Source organism: Pleurodeles waltl, chromosome 5, assembly GCF_031143425.1.
Source record: "Pleurodeles waltl isolate 20211129_DDA chromosome 5, aPleWal1.hap1.20221129, whole genome shotgun sequence".
Lineage (NCBI taxonomy): Eukaryota > Metazoa > Chordata > Amphibia > Caudata > Salamandridae > Pleurodeles > Pleurodeles waltl.
The window spans coordinates 56,361,621-56,385,776 of record NC_090444.1 but is presented as its reverse complement, the minus strand read 5'-3'; the positions used below and the strand labels follow the sequence as shown (position 1 = coordinate 56,385,776).

General features: G+C 44.1%; 1 long non-coding RNA gene across 1 annotated transcript; it reads left to right on the top strand.

The window, feature by feature from the left end:
• Positions 1-1,373: 1,373 nt before the first annotated feature.
• Positions 1,374-22,920, top strand: LOC138297207 (uncharacterized). The gene is made up of 3 exons (XR_011203933.1): positions 1,374-1,514; positions 21,907-22,023; positions 22,850-22,920. It is a non-coding gene; the product is annotated as an uncharacterized lncRNA (long non-coding RNA).
• Positions 22,921-24,156: the final 1,236 nt, after the last annotated feature.

Genomic DNA, 24,156 nt, shown 5'->3' with positions numbered 1-24,156 from the left:
TCTTACATAAAACTGCCCTGCCAACAAGGCAGGCACCCTTGCACCATGGTACAGGGGTGCCTGCGTTGGTGCTAGTGGTATAGAAAAGAAAAGTAGAGAACAGTATGGGAGGCAGGAGTGTTATAGAGAAAAGCAGTAGAGTCAGGAGCTGTATAGAGAAGAGCAGTAGAGTCAGGAGTGGGATAGAGAAGAGCAGTAGAGTCAGGAGTAGTATAGAGCAGAGCAGGGGAGTCAGGAGTGATAAAGAGAGGAGCAGTAGAGTCAGGAGTGGTATAAATATGAGCAGTGGAATCGGGAGTGGTGTAGGGAAGAGCAGAAGAGTCAGGAGTGGTATAGGGAAGAACAGTAGAGTCAGGAGTGTGATAGAGAAGAGCAGTAGAGTCAGGAGTAGTATAGAGAAGAGCAGTAGAGTCAGGAGTGGTAAAGAGAGGAGCAGTAGAGTCAGGAGTGGTATAAATATGAGCAGTGGAATCAGGAGTGGAATAGGGAAGAGCAGTAGAGTCAGGAGTGGTATTGATAAGAGCAGTGGAGTCAGGAGTGGTATAGAAAAGAGACGTAGAGTGAAGCATGTGAAAGAGGAGCAGTTGAGAGAAGAATAAGAGAGCAAGGAGTAGAAGAAAGAACAGAAGAGGAAAGAACTGTAGAGAGAATAACAGTGGGCTGATGAACTGAACAGAGAAGATTGATGCTAGGAAACATGGTGAAAGAAGGAGAGATGGAGAAAAGAGCTGCAGAAAAAATTCTGGACAGCGAGGAGCACCAGAAAAGAGTGGTACAGAGAGGTCCAGTGGAGTCAGGAGTGGTACGGTGAAGTGCGGGGGTGAGGAGTGATAGAAAAAAGAGTGGCAAGAAATAAGAGATTAAGGGCCAGATGTAGCAAAGGGTTTTTCCCATTCTGTGTCAATGGGAAAATGTGTTCGTACATATGGCCTAAGGCACATTAGAGAGAACAGCAATAGAAAGAATAGGGTAGAGTGGAGATCAGTAGAGCTATCAGCAGTATGGAGATGAGTGTACGTAGGACAGAAGTAAAATGAGGAGTGCTAGAGAAGAGCTGTAGACTGAGGAGTCACAGAGAAATAGTGCGGAGAAGACAAATAGGAGCAGTAGAAGAGGGAGGAGGAGGATGATATGAGAGGGAGGAAAGGGGTTCTATATGAGGCACCTTAATGTAACCTACAAGAGATGGTAGTTTCAGCTGTGTGCAGTTTCTCTGAAGATATTGGAAGCTTTTTCCCCTTAGTTCCAAAGGAGTCAAACCATCTATAAGGATAATTCAGTGTGAGGATCTGTGAACAGCCTGTGGCAGTTGTGCTGTTAGCGCAGGATGGCTGTGTTTTTAGTTCAATCCTGTTGGTGTTTTACAGATGCACCACATCCGGGGACCTGCCCCAAAGAAATAGATGCGTGCAATCTGCACCTGCCTCCCCCAAAGTGCCAAAGCGACACAGACTGTCCGAAGACTCTGAAGTGCAGCAACCTCTGCGGGAAAAGATGTGTGCCTGCTGTGAGAGGTAAAGTATCTTCAAACAATCTACCATCTTGGGGGTTTGGAGTCAGTTACTAAGCTCTACTGCTTCCTTTCCACATACAGCACCCAAAAACCTTTGAGTGAGTTGTTGGGATTTAGAAGACCAACATTACAGAATACTACATGAGATAGCATAACACGACATGACATAGCATAACATAACATTGCATAAGATAAGATAAAATGACATGATATACCACAGCATAAAATTACATTAAATAGCATAACATGGCATGACATAGCATAATACAACATTACATAAGATAGCATGACATGACATGACATAGCATTACATAACACTACATAAGATAAATTACATGGCATAACATAACTTTATAATTCTATTGGCCTCACATAATATGATTTCTTTCTCCTGCTGTTCTCATCTTTTTCTTGCTTTGCACAATTTAAGGAGTATATAATTGAGTGCACTTGAATATGAATTAAAAACACAATTCAAAATTCTCGAGTATGAAGAACAAAAACGTTCTATTCTATATTATCTTCCATTATTACACAGTGACAGTCGCTACTGTGTAGTTATGATTCACACTACACTTTCCACAGATTTTGTTTTTTTTTATTTGCCCATCAATGTGGCCTTTTTGGATGAGCATGCGCCAAATTTGGCCCTTGCCTACTGTAGCGAGGTGAGGTCCAGGTAGTTAAACTTCATGCAAATCTGTGCACATTAAAAAGTTTAAGGTGATAGGGAGTCAAAAAATCAGCTTTCCCATTTTAGATCCCATTCTACATTTTGCTCTCAGTTACAACAACTGAACCTATTCACACTTTGAAATTGGACATTTTCTGGGAAAGCATGCTTCTGTAAATCCTTTGAGTAGTTTTTGAGAGATTGACATTTAAAAAACATGCCAGTGAAAGGGTTTGAAATTGTTTTGTATATATTAGCCGTTTGAAGTCACAATTTTGAAAAATAATTTCTGTCAACTAGATTGCCTGATAAAGGGAATAATTTTTCCCTGAAAGGTGATAATCACAATTGTGTTAAAAAAAACACAAAAAAACGAAGCTGTGGAAAAATAATTTCTACAGAAATGGGAGGGCACTGAGAGACGTGCCACACTCCATGTGGGTGCCCATGGCTCTCTGAACCAAGAAAAACGAGGACACATTCAGGAAAAACTAATGCCCAAATTTAGAGAAGGCCTAGCGCCACCTAGTTTCATGTTAGCATCATTTTTTTATGGTGTGTGGAGGTAGGTTAACAAAAACGCAGTGCCCAATTTACAAGGTGTTGCAATGCACGCATTGCACCACTTTGTAACTCTTTGCACCACATTATGCCTCTGCCAGGCATAATGAATGCAAGGGGAGCGTTCCTCCATTAGGAGGCCCAGAAAAGTAGGATTCCCCTGCGCCATTTTTCTCGTCATTTTTAAATTGAGGCACACAATTGTTTATAATGGGCCTCTATGAACTTTAGAGGATTAGTGCCATCATTTTTGGCGCTCATCCTGCAAAGTACCACAATAGCATCAGAAATTATGATGCAATTGATCCTAACGTGCACAATATCATTAATATGGTGCACACATGGTGGCATTAGTGGGAGCGCAATGTGGCACAAGAAAAGTGGCCCTTCATTTAATGAAGCAGCACTTTTCCTAAATCTGGGCCTAGGTGAACTAGTGTAAAAGTTTGATTTTCATACCCGGGCAGGTGCTGCAGGTCAGGCCAAAGATCATACCTTCTGGGCACCCCGTATTGTGCTCATCAAAACACAGTGATGAAGGGTTGGTGGCAGGTTAATGACATAAATAAAATGTTTTAAAAAAAATAGCAATTCACAGAAAGACACACAGTTAAAGGTTGCTTATGTTTCAGTGAACCATGAAACCACTGAAATTTGCTATTTATGCTAAGCGCTGCAGACACGCCATACCTCACACCATATTCCTTGCTGTGTTTTTGGAAAAAAGCTTTAAATCAAACTCCCTCAGCAAACGGGTACACTGGGTGTGGCACATGTTACGATGTGCATTGCCCACATTGCATGCAAAACTGGGAAATGTCAGGCATTCTAAAGGACTCTATATGGGAAGCCGTTCATGTCGAAATTACAGCTCCCCATATAAGACACCTCCTGAAATACACAGCGTGTTGCAAAATGAATATGACGCACGCCAGAATGAACACACTAAGGGGGTTATTCCAACTTTGGAGGAAGTGGTAATCCGTCCCAAAAGTGACGGTAAAGTGACGGATATACCACCAGCCGTATTACGAGTCCATTATATCCTATGGAACTCGTAATACGGCTGGTGGTAAATCCGTCACATTTGGGACGGATTACCACCTCCTCCAAAGTTGGAATAACCCCCTAAGTGTCAATATAAATATGATACCTGGCACAGTGAATCTGACTTGAACCAAAACAAATATGAAACCTGGCAGAGTGAATATGTTACTTAGTAATTAATATGAATAACTCACACTCCGAATTGATTAAGAGATATACTGAAATATATATCATTCATACTGAAATAAATATGGCCCACGCTGTAAACAATAAAGTGATCATTGAAATAAACAGAATATTCATTAAAAAGAATGGGACATTTCTTGACATGACTGACATATGCCAAGAGGAATATGACATACATTGGAATGAATATGACAAATTGAAATGAATATAAGGTACTGCAATGAAAATGTATTATTTTGAAAAGAATATATTGTGCAATGAACATTCCATTTATCAAAGTGAATACGGTTTGCATTGAAAGAAACATGATACACATTGACATGATTATGATATGTGTTGTAATGGATATGATTCATGTTAAAATTAATATGATGTGTTAATATGAATGAGACATCCATTGAAAGGAATATCACACATTCTAAGATGAATAGGACACACATTTAAATGAATATGAGCCCCTTCAAAATTAACTCAACATGCCCGAAACTGAATATGACCAATGCTGAAATTGAAATGAAACTTGTCAAAATGAATATGTTATGCTTTGAAATTAATATGATACACATCAAAATGGATATTACATATATTGAAATGTATAGGACCTATGTTGAAATGGATATGACTTGTGTTAAAATTATTATGACAGGTGTTAAGGTGAATATGACATCCACTGAAATGAATGGCATTAATTGAAAGGAATATGACACATGTTAAGATGAATATGAACCACTTTGACATGAATATGACATCTGGCGAAGTTAATATGACCCATATCAAAATGAATATGACATTCATTAAAATGAATTTGACATTTTTTCAAATGAATATTAAACTATTTGAGATAAATGTAGCATACTTTGAAATGAATAAAGTACATATCAAAGTGAACACATGCCATGTTTAAATTAATATTACCCTGTTTAAATAAATATGGCTTGTATTGAACTGATGTGGATTTGCTTTAAAATTAACATTACATATTGAAATTACATATTCTGAAAGGATATGATATGAACAAAAATGAATTAATTAAAATTAATATTTGTTTTTGACTATGTGCTGCATTTAGTTTTTGCCAGCTTTAGGACTCTGAGCACTTTACCACTTCTGACCAGTGCTAAAGTGCAAGTGCTCTCTGTCTAAATTGAATTGATGATTGGTTTATCCATGATTGGCATATTTTTTTTACCGGTCCCTACTATAGTGCAAGATGTGTGCCCAGGGCCTGTAATTCAAATGCTACTAGTGGGCCTGCAGCACTGATTGTGCCACCCATATGAGTAGACCTGTAAACATGTCCAGACATGCTACTGCGGTGTCTGTGTGGGCAGTTTTAAACTGCCATTTCAATCTGGCAAGTGCACCCACTTGCCAGGCCCAAACCTTCCCTTTTACTGCATGTAAGTCACCCCTAAGGTTGGCTCAAGGCAGTCCCATGGGCAAGGTGCAGTATATTTAAAAGGTAGGACATGTCCTGATAGTAAAATGCTGCTAAATTCAGTTTTCACTATTGCAAGGCATGTCTCACTCACAGGGTAACATGGGGATTGCCTTGAAATATCTTTTAAGTGTAATTTCCCATTAGTAGCAGATAGAGATAGGGGTTTGGGGTCACTGAACTCACAACTTAAAAATACATCTTTTGGTGAAGTTGGTTTTTAAACTGCCACTTTTATAAAGTGGGTATTTTATTGCTTCAACATTCTGTGTCTCTGCCTAGCTGTGACACATCTGGGTCAGGATGACAGTGGGGATGTTTGTGAGTTCACTCTAAACAGCCACCTAAAGGGATCTGAGGTGTGCCATGCATAGCCTGATGGGTCTTCCTGAGCTAGAGTGGTGGGCGGAGCTGACACTTGCACCTAAATAGTCTGTGCTTGTCCTTATACAAAGCAGCCTCCAACCCCCTGGAGTGTGTCTGGGGCCAGGCCAGGAATAGCAGAGTCTTGTGCACTAGAAAGACGTATCTTTTAGGTTTTCCTTCTTCCAAGGCAGAAATGGGTATAAGTACTAGATCTTTGACCCCACAAATGTATGCTGCTTGCTGCTTCTGTCCAGGGAGTGAAAGAACTGGACTTTGCTTTCTACATCCTGCTTCTATAGGTTCCCTAAGGGCTTGGACTGAACTTGCCGCCTGTTAAGAAGTCTCAGGTACATCAAAGACTTCATCTGCCAGCACCTGGGCTCTCTTGCTAAGAGTCCTGACTTGCCAGGTGGTGCCAAATCCAGTTCCTGTGCCCTTGGGAGTGAGTTCTGGTACAACCAAGAAGAAACCATGTACATCGACTCCAGAGCGACTTCGGAATAGGTGCCTCGGTCTGACTCCGTGCAGCTGTAAAGACCTGAGCCGTGGTCTCCACTGAGTACAAAAATCGAGACCAATGTTGCAGGTGCAACACCGCTAAAGCACCTGTGAAGTCCCACCACAGCTTGAGTCCCAAGTGCAGTGTCACTGACGCTCGTGACACCCAACTCTTACTTCACCACAGCACCTGTGACACGCCTTGTGTCTTGACCTGCTGGATTCATCGACCCCACCTTGTCAAAAGAAACTGATGCCTCGCCACTGATGCCCCATCACCTCCTCTGCAACTGTAAGGAACCGATGCCTCACCTCTCCCGCCTAGCAGGAAGGAACCAACACCTCTCCTGCCTAGCAGTAATGAACCAATGCCTCCCTTCCCCAGTAGCAGTAAGGAACCAACACCACACCGACTCCAGTGACGCCTCACTTCCCTGACTCCATGTAGTTTTTGTTTCCTCATTTTCCAGGGTACTGTACCTGGGGTCTGTGCGACTCCGTGACCAGCCCACACTCCCACCCGAGTGGCGTCGCACTATTGGGAATGACTCTGTCAAGACGTCGTGATAGCCTCAGTTGGAGCTATTGTGTTTCTAAGTGCTATACTAATATTTAGGGCCTGATTACGAGTTTGGTGGTCAGGCCGCCAGACTGCCATGTTGGCGGTCCCCAAACAAATGCCGCGCTGGCCGTCCCCAGAACACCATTTTATGATTCATACAGGAAGGACCATCATCCACCAAGCAAAAAAGGCAAACTGGCAAGCAAAAAAGGCAGACCGCCAGTGGCACAGGGGCTTCGATTTAGGGCGGTCTGACCTCCAGTGCCATCAGCACCTGGACCAAACACCAAGCCTACTTCAAACACACAGTTGCCGTGGCAGTCAACCACCTTGGTCCTCGTTCAGCAAAGTAACAGACAAGTGCACACTGGATGAATTCAAAACAACACAGCTGACACACATTGGCCAAGTGGACACACCTACAAAGGACACTATAAAACACACCCCTTCACAAACCACAATCCTTTGTATTGCCACTGTAGCACAGCAAGACAGACCACACATAATTTTGTCCATTTTTTGTGATAAGTCAGCGCTTTTTTCCCCCATCCCATTTTACACCTTTCACACACATCATCTATTTTTTCCCCATATTCACCTGTCTTGTTTAATTAGTCACTTTCATCCCCCTTTGATTTCTAGGCATGTCACGGCCCGAAACCCATAATTTTTAGAGGATGAGTTGAGAGTCATGGTGTATGAAATCATTAGAGTAGAGCCACAATTGTTTGGAGCCTAAGTCCATTACAATCCTCTCAGTAGGGAAATTAAAATGTGGGACAGGATAGCCGATAGAGTGATTGCTGTAGACACCATCCTGCGCACAAAGGAGGACATTAGGAAGAGGTGGAACAACCTCAGGGACAAGGTCATTTCCCTGATCACCAGGAAGCAGCTGGAGGCCAAGGAGACTGGCAGTGGCCCTCACAGTGCCCTGTTAAGACTCTTTTCCTGGGAGGAGAAGGTCTTGGCCATCCTGCATCCTCAGGGCTTGACAGGAATAACTGGGGGAGTAGAGTCTGGCAAGTCACAACACAATGTCACAAAACTGCAATGTCATGCATGCTCACAGCTTAGCTGTTGCCACTGTCTTGTTCATGTACCTCAACAAAATTCAATACCCAGAGTATCTGAGTTGTAACACTGTCAATCTGTATAACATTTCGAGGGCCTTCTATAAGTACTTGCAAATCCCTGGGCCTCTACATCATACAAAGGATTAATGGCATCTGCTGATGCAATCAGACTTTGTCATAGTAAGGGGTGCCATATAGCAGTGGAGATTTCTCTGGGGCCATTGTGTTGTGGATTTTAGAGACATATCTCACAGACAATTTGCACATTTTGTTTACAGTATACATTTCCATGCCAAATATGGAGTATATCTGAGCAACATTAGTACTACCTCCATGACTCCATTGGTACAATTTACACATGGTGAAGTGTGCATTGTTGATATGTTTCCAGTGTGACATGAGTATTTCCATGTCACCTTCTTCAGGATACTGTACTGTTGTCAGGAACATGGCAGGATTTTGGAACATCATTTCTTGTTGTGTTATTGTGTATGTGATGAATAGATGTCTGCATGACCTTGTGTGGGATCTGTTGGAATGAACTTGACATTGGCATACTATTGTATGACAACAGGTAACAGGTATGCTCCACAAGGCAAAACATTGAATGTGATATGGTCTCCTACTTGTTCAATGGTTACTGTGATTGCACAACTTCACCCATGCAATTGGAGTTGTCTGAGATCCTGTTTTTCCTGTGGGCAACTGTTGACAGTTCATGTGGCATGCATGCATATGGTATGGTACATGTAGGAGGCACCTGGATGTAGTTTGTTGCTATGGACTACTTGACATCATGGTAATGTTTGCTAATCACAGCTGATGCATTTGCAGCATCATCCCAGGCAAGTGAATGAGACAGGGTGCAACCAACTGGGGAAGCATCTGGCCACAGTGCCTCCAGTCATGACACCACCAACACGGAGGGATCCAGTAGCCCGGAGGGTGAGGGGAGTGCCACAGAGGACACAGGATTGACCTTCTCATCTTCATATTCTACCTCCAGTGCCACTCCCTAGTGGTGGGGGACCCATCAGGACCTGCTCCTGTACCATCCTTGTCCGCCACCCTCAGTTCTATCACCATCCTCCCTGTTGCTTCCCACCCAGTTGGCCATGCCCACTCACCCAAGAGGGTTGGTGTCTCCTTTGCCCCAGCCACCGCAGCACAAGTCCCTGTTACCCCTGCTGCCCTGAGTGAGAAGACGATTAACCTCCTGAGAAATATCTCTGTGGAGGAGATTGCCATTGTGAATGCCATCCATGGGTTAGCAAGCCAACCTCATCAGACAAATGCTTTCCTAGAAGGCTTTCTATTCTGGCCTAAAGAGATCTTTTCAGGCTCTGGCCTCCTCACTGATGACAGTAATCCACCCCCAATCCTCTCTCCCACCACCTCTCTCTTCCCAATCAAAACTCCCTATTGCCCTACCGGTCCTAAGCACACAGACACATCCGCATGAACCTACCTCAACACACACAAGCAGCAAACATCGACACAAACACCACAAGACACACCAGCATGCATGCACTCGGCATTTACCCACAGACACCACATCAGCCACCATTTCAACAGACACCCCCACCTACCCACACACCACATCCACATACCCACAGACACCACCACAACACCCAGTGACACATCCTCCACACCCACCATACACCCAGACAACAGCTCACAACCCACGGACCCTCACTCCTCAGGAACCATACCCCCAGAGACCACCACAACACCCACAGAGACATCCACCACATCCAGCATACCCACAGACACCACCCGAACAGACACACACACATCCACCATCCCTCATCACCCAGTACCTCCACCTGCCAGCCCCCCTAAAATGCACAAATGCCCACACCCACACACATAATAGACAGCACCCAAACACAGACATACCTCGCAGATGTACACACCCAAGGCATCTACACCCACAGACAAGCCCACCACTCCATCAACCTCCAACTCCCCAATCCCTTCTGATGACCCTACCTGTTTTCCCAAGGAGAATATTCTTTTCGACCTTGCCCTTTCCCCTGTTACCTCCAAACTCCCTCCCAAACTCAAAAGGCCCCCACCTACAGCCCAACCCATCCCTTTGACATCCAGGTCCTCCCCTGTCACGCCTTTTCCCCTGCAAGCACCCACACCCATCCCCCCACAAGGAGATGCCCACCCCTCTGAAGAAAAAGCCCCCCCTCCCAAATCCATCCATCCAAAATATGACCATACCACACATAAGGATGGACTCTGAGGTGCCTGTCTGCCACTTGATACCCCTTCCTGTAGAGGGTCCCTGGCAGTGACTGGAGTCTAGGTTGGGCACAGTAATGTGCATGGACTCACATAGAGTGGCCAATGGCCTTTGCTTTTCAGCATTTGAATTGAATAAACCCAAGCTGTTATTTTGTTGGGAGCACATTTGCCCTACCATTACTTTTCTACCTTTATGTTGTTCCTGAATCACTTGTGTATGTCTACAGTTGTGTGTGTTTCACCCGGATTGCTGATCCAGTTGCTGTTTTTTGCAATATCTGATTTAGTGGGCAGTGCTGGTCACCTAAGACAAGGGCAGGTGTTCAGTGTATGGATATATTGGTATTGATCCAATCGGGGTGTCATTGCATTGTGTTATGTTTGCTAGGGTAAGTATTTCATCTAGTGTTGGCCAATGTCAGCATGTATGGTGTTAGATTTGTCCCCCTGATATGGATTGTACTTTCATCTCATGTGTGGGAGGTAGAGTTTTGTTTGTCCACACATGTAGGGTGTTCAATAGTGGTAGCTTCCTTTGCATTTGATTGACCCTGTGTCCATTTTGATGTTTGTACCTTACAGCGACTTCATCTAGAAGTATGGCCTATGCTGTTGCTGTTGTGTGTGCTTTCTTGACTTGCACTTACACATTTGGCAGATAGGCATGTCACCCTGCTCAAATATTGTTTGTCCCTGAGATATATGAAGGGCCGGTTCCTGTGCAAAGGCAGTTTTAGGGGCATGTGCACCGTGAAATGTGTCCCAGAGCAGCCTCTTCCCATGAATGCTGATGCTGCCATTCCTATTCTGCAGGTATTGTTTGCATTGTGAGATTTGGATATTTGTTTCACAACCTATTGTGCATCCCATTGACCTTCCATTGTGTTCCAATGTGGGTGCTGTATTGGTCCATCAATGAGCAGCACCTGCTGCAGGACGTGTGTGATGGGCTCCATGGTGGCACAGGATGTCTAATACGGCCTGTAGGTGAGTTGCTTCCTTTATTCTCTCCATTTCCAACTCCTGGGTTGTGGTGGTTGGACTGCCACAGTCATGTTGGCAGTATGCAATATCATAACGTTCCCAACGGAAGCACTGGCTCCCTCGGCTTGTTTGGCCGGCCTCGCCACCGCGGTGGTCTGCACTGCCTGGTGGTGCCAGTGGGACATTGGTGGACTTTCCCCTATGGGACTGCCAGAATTGTAATACAGTGGTCCAACAGCCAAGCAGATGGTGGTTGAACCGCCAAACTCGTAATGAGGCCCTTAATCTTTGAAAATGTGTATCTTTGCTTGTGTATGTTGGATTTATTGTTGTTTCGGTCTTGTTTTATTCAGATAAATATTGGCTATTTTTCTAAACTGGTGTGGAGGACTTTTGTGGTGTTTTCACTGTGTTACTGTGTGTGCGTGTAAAAATACTTTGCACATTGTCTGTGAGATAAGCCTGACTGCTCATGCCAAGCTACCAAGGCTTTGAGCAGGGGTTATCCTAGCTGTGTGACTCCCTTGCCCTGACTAGAGTGAGGGTCCCTACTTGTACAGGGTGCAAACCACTGCCAACTAGAGACCGCATTTCTAACACCTCCCTTTACCTCTACCCGCAAAGTGTGTTATTTAGAAAAATACTTACCTGTGTGATAAAGTACTGTGTGCCAAATGTGGAAATACTTACCTGCGTTATAAATTGATGCATGTAATGGATTCGTTGTAAAGGCTGGTTCCTTGTTTTATATTCTGTTAAATGTGTGGTATATTAATTTCAGCTAATTCATTTTAGTACATATCAAACCCTTTGAGAATATGTAATATTACATTTAATATGTAATGTTAATTTTAAAGCAAATCAACATCAGTTCAATGCAAGCATATTCATTTAAACAGGGTAATATTCATTTAAACACGGCATGTGTTCACTTTGATATGTACTTTATTCATTTCAAAGTATGCTACATTTATCTCACATAGTTCAATATTCATGTCAAAAAGTGTCAAATTCATTTTAATGAATGTCATATTCATTTTGATATGGGTCATATTAACTTCACCAGATGTCATATTCATGTCAAAGTGGCTCATATTCATCTTAACATGTGTCATATTCCTTTCAATGAATGCCATTCATTTCAATGGATGTCATATTCACTTTAACACCTGTCATAATACTTTTAACACTAGTCATATCCATTTAATTATTTCATTTCAATACATGAAATATGTGTTTTGCTGTGTATCATATCACTTTCAAAGCATAACATATTCATTTTGACAAGTTTCATTTTAATTTCAGCATTAAACATATTCATTTTAAGACATGTTGACTTCATTTCAGTGAGCTCATATTCATTTCAATGCATGTCATATTCATCTTAGCATGTGTCATATTCCTTTCAATGGATGCTTTATTCATATTAACACATCTTAATTTTAACTTGAATCATATCCATTGCAACATATATCATAATCATATTCATTTGAGTATGACTGACATATATCTCAGTAGATTTCTTATTCAATTCGGTGTGTGTTATTCATATTAATCACTAAGTATCATATTCACTCTACCAGGTTTCATATTTGTTTTGGTTCAATTCAAATTCACTCTGCCAGGTATCATAATTATTTTGACACATAGTACATTCATTCTGGTGTGTGTCATTTTTATTTTGCAGCACGCTATGCATTTCAGAAGGTGTCCTATATGGGGAGCTGTAATTTTGACATGAACGGCTTCCCATAACTCTAATCACTGAAATGCAACTGACCTGTAACTGTGTTTTCTTCAGTGAGTAACTAATGGAAGCCTCCTTTTAACACCTGTTAAACAATCTCACTCACATGTATGCATGCCAAGTGCATAATGGGCACATCACACCACACACGTATTCATTACACTGCCAACAAAACAGTAATAGCACAAAACAGTGTTAAAAATTAAGGAATTCCATACATACAATGTTTTATTCTACTATCTTCCATACAACAGGGGTGTGTCTAACTGGGACTGTGATGAATGTCTGCTGTGATGTACACATATCTTGAGTTACGATGTTAGTAATTTCAACCAGGGCATAACACTGATAAGTCTTTCTCATTTTCTAAGCAATTCTGAGACTTATAGGATGCTTTTCCTACTGAAAAGCTGTGGGTGGGGGCATTGTGTAGTTCGCATGTGAAATCCACAGTTGATTACTTTGCATCATAAAGTCATGAACTATTTCTGCAAATGTTGTTTTATTAACAGAGAAGTCTGGTGTGTGCCCTACAGTTAAATATACCTGCACGATCATTCCTCTTCGCAGAACATGCAACAGTGACAGCAACTGTTTTGGGGTCAAAAAGTGCTGCCAGCATGGCTGTGGCTTTGGATGTATAGACCCTGTGACAGGTACAGTACTAGTACAAGCCTGTCTATGAACAGGGCACAGATTCACTGCTCTGATCCTATTACAGCTTGTTAGATAATGTGATGTTCACACCATAGAGATCTCTTTGGAAACTCCAAGCTGAATACCAGTGGTTCATAACCTAACCTTAAATTTACAAAAGTTATAACAAATGTACTAAGTGTATGCCTCATTAGAGCCTCATTTTGGAGATCGTATGGGCATCGTACATGCTGCATTGCTCATTCTTAAACAGTACTCTTTACCATCCCAAAACAGTTATCAGTAGAAGCCCTGCATTGTATGTGGGGCTCTTGTTAGATGGAATCACAAATGTTTCTTTATTTAACTACACGACTTGCATCTGGTGTAGGATCCTTCTACAGCAATGAAAAGATCTGAACCACAGCAAAGAGTTGTACTATGCAAGGCAGGGAGAAGGAAGAAACTGCCAAATTAAGCGACAGTGCCCAATTCTATATTACAGAATGAATCACATGGCAATCTACCCCACTCATAAAGCAGTGATTCCTTCTCATAAACATGCAACTACCGGCAGAACTCACCTGAGATAAGAGAAACTGCTGAGCAAAAAAGTGACAGCCTCAATCCAGCCCCAATCCAGCCAGCAACGCAGGGCCATTGCACTCAGTCAGCAGTAGAGTTGAATAGGCATCGATCATGTGATGCCCAACAGATAGAGCCATATTGACCTTTGAAGAAGAATCATCACTGATCCGTGCAACCTCATAAACTGGCAAGTGCCCATGCAATAAAAAGAACAAAATATCTTGGAGGGAAATAAGAGAGAATTTTGGTCCAGCACACGTCTTCCCAGTCAATACTGTGCTTTACAAAGAAGGAGGGCTGTTCTGTAAAGAAGCCAGATTAGCCAAACTATGGTAAAAAGGTCCCTTCAGTATCACAGGAGTAGCCTTTATAGGATGCACAGTACCTCACCCACCAAAGCTGTATGCTTCAGTATCAGTTCATCAACATTGTGGGGTCTATGGATCCCCAGACTACTCCTGGTCACAGGTTTATCCTCTTTGTCGGAGGGGAGCTCCAATAAGCAACACAGCCGCCAGGGGGCTCTTCTACAGAGATCTTTTCCTGTCTGTTTGTCTGATGGTGTTCAGTCTGAAAACAATCATTCTTTCGTGCTGTGAGTGCAGATCAGGGTGGTGCCAATAAATAAAATTAACATCCAAATCAATGTTATTCCGGGTGGATGTCCTTGTTAAGGTAAAAATAAGTCTAACATCTGCGATGTGGACTGTCCCAGTGTTCAGTATGTAGCCAAAATGTGTCCTAGAGGGTCAATGGCAATTCATCAGGACCATAGTCAAAAACATCTAATCTACTATGGGGGACAACCCAAGGGGCAGAAATGGTGCCCTCTGTAAGTAACTTAAATACAATGGTTTACTTATATATATATGACATAATCCCCCATTTTGAGGGGTTACGTTGTTTTATGCATTGTACCTGAAAGCTAAACATTACAACAAATAAACAATACATATTAAAAACCTGCAATATTGTTTTGTGCTTTAAAATGTGTACCGTGTCACCAAATTGCACGCACATGTGTGCATGCTGAGGTGGATATTTACAAGAAAGTGGTGCATCAGTCCTGATGTGCCACTCTTCTTGCTTCACCCTTGCCCCACCTAACGACACCATGGTTGTGCCATATTTAGAATGCGGCGCACCCTGGCGGTCGTTAGCACAACATCATCACAATTCTTGACACTGTAGCAGCGCTTTCCTGTACTAGCGTCAATAGCGACAATAGTGCAGCAAAGCAAAGGCAGACCCATGGGTGGGTCATTTGAATGCGTGCCTTGAGCAGGTATTAAAAATGACAGAAAAAATGGTGCAGTGAAATGATGTAAATTTCACTGCACCATTTTTCTGGGCCTTCCTGCACAGAAACACCCCCTTGCATACATTATGTCTGGCGCAGGCATAATGTGGCGCAAGGGGTTACAAAGTGGCGCAATGCGTGCATTTCACTACTTTGTAAATATGGCGCGGGGCAAAGGCAATGATGCTATGGCGGTGCTAAGGTAGCACAATGTGCCCCTTAGTGTCATAGTGGGCACAGAACAGCACACTTAACACAATGACGAATGTGAACTCCTAATGGTTCAGAGTCATGATACAAGTGGTAAGGAAAATATCAGTTGCGTACCCATTTCCCACGTTTTTTTTAGAGCCCCTGGGTACACATGGATGTAAACTCCCCTGTCGCTATAAGCGGATCAATACAAGGATTACTGAAGGGTAATATAGAGGGAAATACTCTTTTGGCAGTTTGAGTTCTCTGATTCACTTATTTGCTAATTTTTAAATCTTTGCTGAGTACCTGCCCACATCCACAAACATAAACATGGGTTGCAGCAGGGTGGTTGGCTTTTTTATGGAGACTGAGGCCAATGCAGATAGCAGTGCATTGAGTCACTGCATGAGTGTGTAACTTATTGATGCCTTTGAATGTTCCAGCGCATCTAGGGGCAGATTTATGGAAAGTGGTACTGCTCCTTAGCCCCTCCCTAACACTACCATGTGTGCACCATATTTAAAATACGTGGCACCATGGCACAGAGTAGGGGGCAATAGCGTAATTTTTTATGACGCTATTGATGTACTCTGCAGGAGTAGCACCAAAATATTGGCCCTACACCTGCAGAGTACATAGGGGACCATTATAAATAATAGAATCCCCCTTTTACCGCCTGCTTTGAGCAGGCGTTAAAAGTGCCGTACAAAATAATGCAAGGAAATCTCTTTGATTCTTAGGCCATTTTTCCGCCCCATCCTAACAGGGGAAGGACCCCTTTGCATACATTATGCCTGGCACAGGCATAATGGAGCACAAAGAGTTACAAATTGGCGCAATGCATGCATTGCACCACTTTGTATACAAGGAGCTAGGATTTTGACCTTGTTGGTCCACATTAGTGTAAACAGAAATTACGCTAATGTGGCACATGGTGGCGCTAGGGGATTATAAATATGACCCCAACTATGTAACTCCATGCACTGAGTTATAAAAACTTGTTCAGGTCTAAAAGGCAACAGGTTGGTATTTTTGAGTGCCATCTTTGAAATGACAAGGGCCGCATGAAAATGCATTTTGGCATATTTATGCTGCTGTGATGTGACTAGAGTGCATTACTTTTTGAAAGTCGGAGGGTATGTGAGTTTCAAGTGCGATTGGAGTAACATAACAAAAAAAAACTGCCCTCAGTATTATACATAAACATCAGTACATGTTGACGCCGTTTCAGCCTTGACCTGTAGCCACTCCATCACCACCCACAACCAAAAGCAATGCATGGCAAGGGGTTGGCTGCCACATGTGGTTGGGTGCAGGGCCTGCCCACAGACCAGGCTCTATGGCCAACCTCTGCCATGCATAGTCTTACACTGTGGTTGGCCATCTGTGTGGAGGGTTGGGTGCTAGACCTGGCCCAGGCCAAAAGGTAGAGATGGGTCATACATGACAAAGGTAGTTAGATTTTAACTTAACATTTAAAAAAACATAGAAATGCAGTGAAAAAACACTACCATTTATAAACAAAAAAACTATAAAATACACCAGATATACGTAACTGACATAAGTAAGACTTGCACCTCTGTGATGCGCTTCTTATGACCTCACAAATTACATCAATAATGGAATCTGAAATCTATGGCAGCAAAAGTTATATATATATATATATATATATATATATATATATATATATATATATATATATATATGTGTCAGTTACGTATAACAGGCCCATTTCAGTTTTTTAGTTTTCAAATTGAACTATCTCCCTCATTTGTTACTCCACATCGTGAAGTTCTCATGTGAAATAGAATTGGTGATATTTGTCTGCTGATAAATTTGCATCATCATCTCATTTGATTTGCCTGCAAATGTTTTACTTACTAATAAGCCTGCCTTATGTCCTGCAGTAGGACTCATGTGTGACATATTTCCTCTGCCCAAATTTGCAACAGTGACACTGGAGGAAAGTACCATCTTGCCTGGCATGTTACCCCCATATTTCACTGTATATATGTTGTTTTAGTGTATGTGTCACTGGGACCCTGCCAGCCAGGGCCCCAGTGCTCATAAGTGTACCCTGTATGTGTTCCCTGTGTGATGACTAACTGTCTCACTGAGGCTCTGCTAACCAGAACCTCAGTGGTTATGCTCTCTCTGTTTTCCAAATTGTCACTAACAGGCTAGTGACCAATTTCACCAATTCACATTGGCATACTGGAACACCCTTATAATTCTCTAGTATATGGTACTGAGGTACCCAGGGTAGTGGGGTTCCAGGAGATCCTTATGGGCTGCAGCATTTTTTTTGCCACCCATAGGGAGATCTGACAATTCTTACACAGGCCTGCCACTGCAGCCTGAGTGAAATAACGTCCAAGTTATTTCACAGCCATTTACCACTGTACTTAAGTAACTTATAAGTCACCTATATGTCTAACCTTCACCTGGTGAAGGTTGGGTGCAAAGTTACTTAGTGTGTGGACACCCTGGCACTAGCCAAGGTGCCCCAACATCGTTCAGGGCAAATTCCCTAAACTTTGTGAGTTAGGGGAAACCATTTCACGCGTGCACTATACATAGGTCACTACCTATGTATAGCGTCACAATGGTAACTCCGAACATGGCCATGTAACATGTCTAAGATCATGGAATTGTCACCCCAATGCCATTCTGGCATTGGGGAGACAATTCCATGATCCCACGAGTCTCTAGCACAGACCCGGGTACTGCCAAACTGCCTTTCCCAGGGTTTCACTGCAGCTGCTGCTGCTACCAACCCCTCAGACAGGTTTCTGCCCTCCTGGGGTCCAACCAGGCCTGGCCCAGGAAGGCAGAAAAAAGGACTTCCTCAGAGAGATGGTGTTACACCCTCTCCCTTTGGAAAAAAATGTCAGGGCTGGGGAGGAGTAGCCTCCCCCAGCCTTTGGACATGCTTTAATGGCACAGATGGTGCCCATCTCTGAATAAGCCAGTCTACACCGGTTCAGGGATCCCCCAGCCCTGCTCTGGCGCAAAACTGGACAAAGGAAAGGGGAGTGACCCCTCCCCTGACCTGCACCTCCCATGGGAGGTGCCCAGAGCTCCTCCAGCGTGCCCCAGACCTCTGCCATCTTGGATTCAGAGGTGTGCTGGCACACTGGACTGCTCTGAGTGGCCAGGGCCAGCATGTGACGTCAGAAACTCCTTCTGATAGGCTCATACCTGTGTTACTATGCTATCCTCCTTCCTAGAAAGCCAAACCTCCTTTTCTGGCTATTCAGGGTCTCTGCTTTGGGGAATTCTTCAGATACCGAATGCAAGAGCTCACCAGAGTTCCTCTGCACTTCTCTCTTCACCTTCTGCCAAAGGATCGACCGCTGACTGCTCAGGACGCCTGCAAAACCGCAACAAAGTAGAAAGACGACTACTGCAATCTTGTATCGCTTCATCCTGCCGGCCTTCTCAACTGTTTCCTGGTGGTGCATGCTCTGGGGGTAGCCTGCCTCCTTCTTGCACCAGGAGCTCTGAAGAAATCTCCCGTGGGTCGACGGAATCTTCCCCCTGCAACCGCAGGCAACAAACAACTGCATCACCGGTCCTCTGGGTCCCCTCTCAGCATGACGAGCGTGGTCACTGGAACTCAGCAACTCTGTCCAAGTGACTCTCACAGTCCAGTGACTCTTCAGTCCAAGTTTGGTGGAGGTAAGTCCTTGCCTCCCCACGCTAGACTGCATTGCTGGGTACCACGTGATTTGCAGCTGCTCCGGCTCCTGTGCACTCTTCCAGGATTTCCTTTGTGCACAGCCAAGCCTGGGTCGCCGACACTCTAACCTGCAGTGCACAACCTTCTGAGTTGTCCTCCGGTGTTGTGGGACTCCCTTTTCTGACTTCGGGTGGACACCGGTTCACTCCTCTTCTAAGTGCCTGATATGGTACTTCTGTGGGTGCTGCTTGCTTCTGTGAGGGCTCCCTGACTTGCTGGGTGCCCCCTCTGTCTCCTCATCCAAGTGGCGACATCCTGGTCTCTCCTGGGCCACAGCAGCATCCAAAAACCCTAACCGCGACCCTTGCAGGTAGCAAGGCTTGTTTGCGGTCTTTCTGCGTAGGAACACCTCTGCAAGCTTTTTCACAACGTGGGACATTTATCCTCCAAAGGGGAAGTTCCTAGTCCTCTTCGTTCTTGCAGAAACCAAAGCTTCTTCCATCCGGTGGCAGCTTCTTTGCACCCTCAGCTGGCATTTCCTGGGCATCTGCCCACTCTCAACATTGTCGCGACTCTTGGACTTGGTCCCCTTGTTTCACAGGTACTCAGGTCTGGAAATCCACTGTTGTTGCTTTGCTGGTGTTTGGTCTTCCTTGCAGAAACCCCCTATCACGACTTCTGTGCTCTCTGGATGTTATAGGTGCACTTTACACCTACTTTTCAGGGTCTTGGGGTGGGCTATTTTTCTAACCCTCACTGTTTTCTTACAGCCCCAGCGACCCTCTACAAGCTCACATAAGTTTGGGGTCTATTCGTGGTTCGCATTCCACTTTTGGAGTATATGGTTTGTGTTTCCCCTATACCTATGTGCCCCTATTGCAATCTTCTCTAACTTTACATTGCTTGCACTACTTCCTTTTGCTATTACTGCATATTTTTGGTATTGTGTACATATATCTTGTGTATATTTGGCATCCTCATACTGAGGGTACTCACTGAGATACTTTTGGCATATTGTCATAAAAATAAAGTACCTTTATTTTTAGTATATCTGTGTATTGTGTTTTCTTATGATATTGTGCATATGAAACCAGTGGTATAGTAGGAGCTTTGCATGTCTCATAGTTCAGCCTAAGCTGCTTTGCTATAGCTACCTTCTATCAGCCTAAGCTGCTAGAAACACCTCTTCTATACTAATATGGGATAACTGGACCTGGTACAGAGTGTAAGTACCCCTTGGTACCCACTACAAGCCAGGCCAGCCTCCTACATTGGCTGTGCAGCGGTGGGATAAGTACTTGTAACTACTTACCACTTTGTCATATTGTACTTTTCATAAGAGAATAATATACAAAACAAGTTCAGTGTATCTACACCTAACCAAAAACTTTTGCTTTTCTTCTCTTACACTATCTGCTAAGTGCTGAAAAGTACCTCTAAAACTTTCTAAAAGTTTCAAAAAGTTGAAAAAGGTTTTTTTTCTGTTCTTTAAAAAGTCCTGAAAGTATTTCTCTCTTTTATCTGTCTCTAAACTTTCTTCTATCATGTCTGGTGTAGGAACTCCTCTTAATTTAGTCAATACAACTTATTAGCACCTTAACTTTAAGAGCCTAAGGAGTCTCTGCATTGAGAGAGGTTTAGTGGTAGGAAAGAACCCTTCTAGAGAATTGCTGTCTAATATGCTTGTTGAGAATGATAAGGCCCCGGGTGGCACCTCATCGGAAAAGTTAGTAGACAGCTCACACTCTGACTCAGGGGAGCCCCTTGAGGTAGTGGTACAGGGTTCTCTTCCTAATCTGCCCCTTAGCAGAACACCTAGCATAGCTGGTAGTAATAGAAGCTCCCATCACAGTAGGGATGTTTTTGTTCCTGGAGGCCAGGTTGTTAGGGTGCCAACTGTTAGGGACAGGTCTCCCTCTGCTCATTCAAAATATTCTTCTGTGTCAAAACATTCCCAACCCACCCACCCTGATGACAAAATGTTAGAAAGGGAACTCAATAAGTTGAGAGTGGAAGAGACCAGGCTGAAGCTTAAACAGCAACAGCTGGCTCTAGACAGGGAATCCCTAGACTTAGAAAAAGAGAGACAGAGGTTGGGGTTTGGACCCCATGGTGGCAGCAGCAGTATTCCTGATAGCAATCCTGTGAGAGATCATGATTCTAGGAATCTGCATACGATAGTTCCCCCTTACAAGGAGGGAGATGACATTAACAAGTGGTTTGCTGCACTTGAGAGGGCCTGTATGGTATAGGGGGTCCCTCAAAGGCAGTGGGCTGCTATCCTATGGCTATCTTTCAGTGGAAAGGGTAGGGATAGGCTCCTTACTGTTAAAGAAAGTGATGCCAATAATTTTACAGTTTTGAAGAATGCACTCTTAGATGGATTTGGCTTAACCACTGAACAATACAGGATTAAGTTCAGAGAAACCAGAAAGGAGTCCTCACAAGACTGGGTAGACTTTGTTGACTATTCAGTGAAGGCCTTGGAGGGGTGGTTACATGGCAGTAAAGTTTCTGACTATGAAAGCCTGTACAATCTAATCCTGAGAGAGCATATTCTGAATAACTGTGTGTCTGATTTGTTACACCAATATCTAGTGGACTCAGATCTGACCTTTTCTGAAGAATTGGGAAACAAGGCAGACAAATGGGTCAGAACAAGAGTGAACAGAAAAGTTCATACAGGGGGTGACAAGGATTGCAAGAAGAAAGATGGTAAGTCTTCAGACAAGGGGGGGGACAAATCTAAAAATGAGTCTTCATCAGGCCCACAAAAACACTCTGGTGGGGATGGTGGGTCCAAACCCTCTTCTAATCAATTAAAAAAACCATGGTGCTATTTATGTAAAGTTAAAGGTCATTGGACAACTGATGCCAATTGTCCAAAGAAAAGCACCAAGCCTCCCACTACCACAATCCCTACTGCAACCTCTAGTGCCCCTAGTAATAGCAGTGGTGGTGGGAGCAAACCTACTAATAGCCGATCCAAGGGAGTAGCTGGGCTCACTTTTGGTAATTTAGTTGGGGTTTGTCTTGTTAGGGAGACCACAGAGGCTGTGTTAGTCTCTGAAGGTGCCATTGATTTGGCCACCTTGGTTGCTTGTCCCCTTAATATGGATAAGTACAAGCAACTGCCCGTAATCAATGGTGTTGAGGTTCAGGCCTACAGGGACACAGGTGCCAGTGTTACCATGGTAATAGAGAAACTGGTACACCCTGAAAAACAACTACTTGGTCACCAGTACCAACTGGCAGACGCTCATAAAAACACTCTTAGCCACCCCATGGCTGTTGTGAATCTCAACTGGGGGGGGGGGGGTTACTGGTCTGTGGGGGATTGGGGTTGTGATCTGGGATACAGAGAACACAGATGCAGATTTTTAACCCTTAACAGGGGTTTTTCTTTCTTTATTTTAAGTTCTAGGAGAGGTGGAACACAGTGATAGGATGGTAGCCTTTTTTTCCTCTCATTTGTTGCTCTTCCTCCAATCTGTAGGACTTTGCAGGTCTTTAATGGTTTCCTTAAATTTTTATTTTCCAGGTGGCGAGTTTCAGGTGTCCTCCCCTGGGTCCACGATTTCCCTCGGAAGAACAAAAGATGATACAGCAGGTAAGTGGGACGGTATTTTCTTGGTCTACTGATTTCTGTGATTAGTGAGGGGAGGGGTGGAGCTGTGAGGGAAGTAGTGAGGGACTAACTAAACAAACACTAATAGGTCTTGTGGAATTTTTACTTTAGTGGGATGGTTAGGATTTTGTGAGGAGGAGGGGGTTTTTGCTCTCTCTATTAGTCGAGTGGCAGGGTGCCCTGGGAGTTTCCCCCGTCTTTCACCTCCTGTCTTTTCCCACCCTCTCTCTCTCTCTCTCTCTCCCCCTCCCCTTCTTTCCCCTTATTGTTGCTGCCCTTAAAAAGGGTCCGTACCTTGTGCAGCCACGACCCTCCTGGGCCGTGGCAGGCTGCTTCGTGTCCTCTTTGTCTTTCTGCTCCGGCCGTCTTTTCTGTGTCGGGATCTGCTCTCCGCTCCTGGTCTCCTCGTTCGGGTGCTCGATGGAAATCCTTCGGCTCCGGTTTCTCCTCTCTCCTCTCGTTCGCGGCGTCTTCATTATTTAAAGTTCCGGCAACCCGGAAGTCTGGGGCCGATTGCCATCTCCACCTCCACGCGTCTCCATGACGACGTGGGCGGAAGTCGGGGAAGGCGTCGGGCGAACGCCAATTCTGGATGTTCGTAGGTGAGGCGAGCGACGCCCGCCTACATGGTCCAAAGAAAGTTATGGTTGCCTCAGATTTACCTGTAGACTGTCTACTAGGGAATGATTTAGAGACATCAGCTTGGGCAGAAGTGGAGTAGGAGGCTCACGCAGCAATGCTGGGCATTCCTGGGCATATTTATTTTTGCTTTGACAAGGACTCAGGCCAAAAAGCAAAAAGGACAGGGTGACTTGGATCCTGGAACAATGGACCAAGTGCTCCCTAAAGCTAGGGTTAGTAAGGGTAAATCCCTACCCACTATCCCTCCCTCTACAGAGGATTCTACTTCTGAGGAAGAAGAATTTCCCCCCTGTGCAGAACCTTCACCAGAGGAGCTGGAAGCAGACACTGCTGAGCTTTTGGGTGGAGGGGGACCTGCCAGGGAGGAGCTGAGTGTGGCACAGCAATCCTGTCCCACATTAGAGGGTCTCAGACAGCAAGCTGCAAACAACAAAATGGGGATGTCAGTGACTCACATAGAGTTTACTGAGAGGACAACCTCTTGTACACAGAGGCAAGAGATCCAAAACCTGGAGCAGCCAGGAGATTGGTCATTCCCCTACAGTACAGAGAGTTCCTCCTAACTCTGGCACACAACA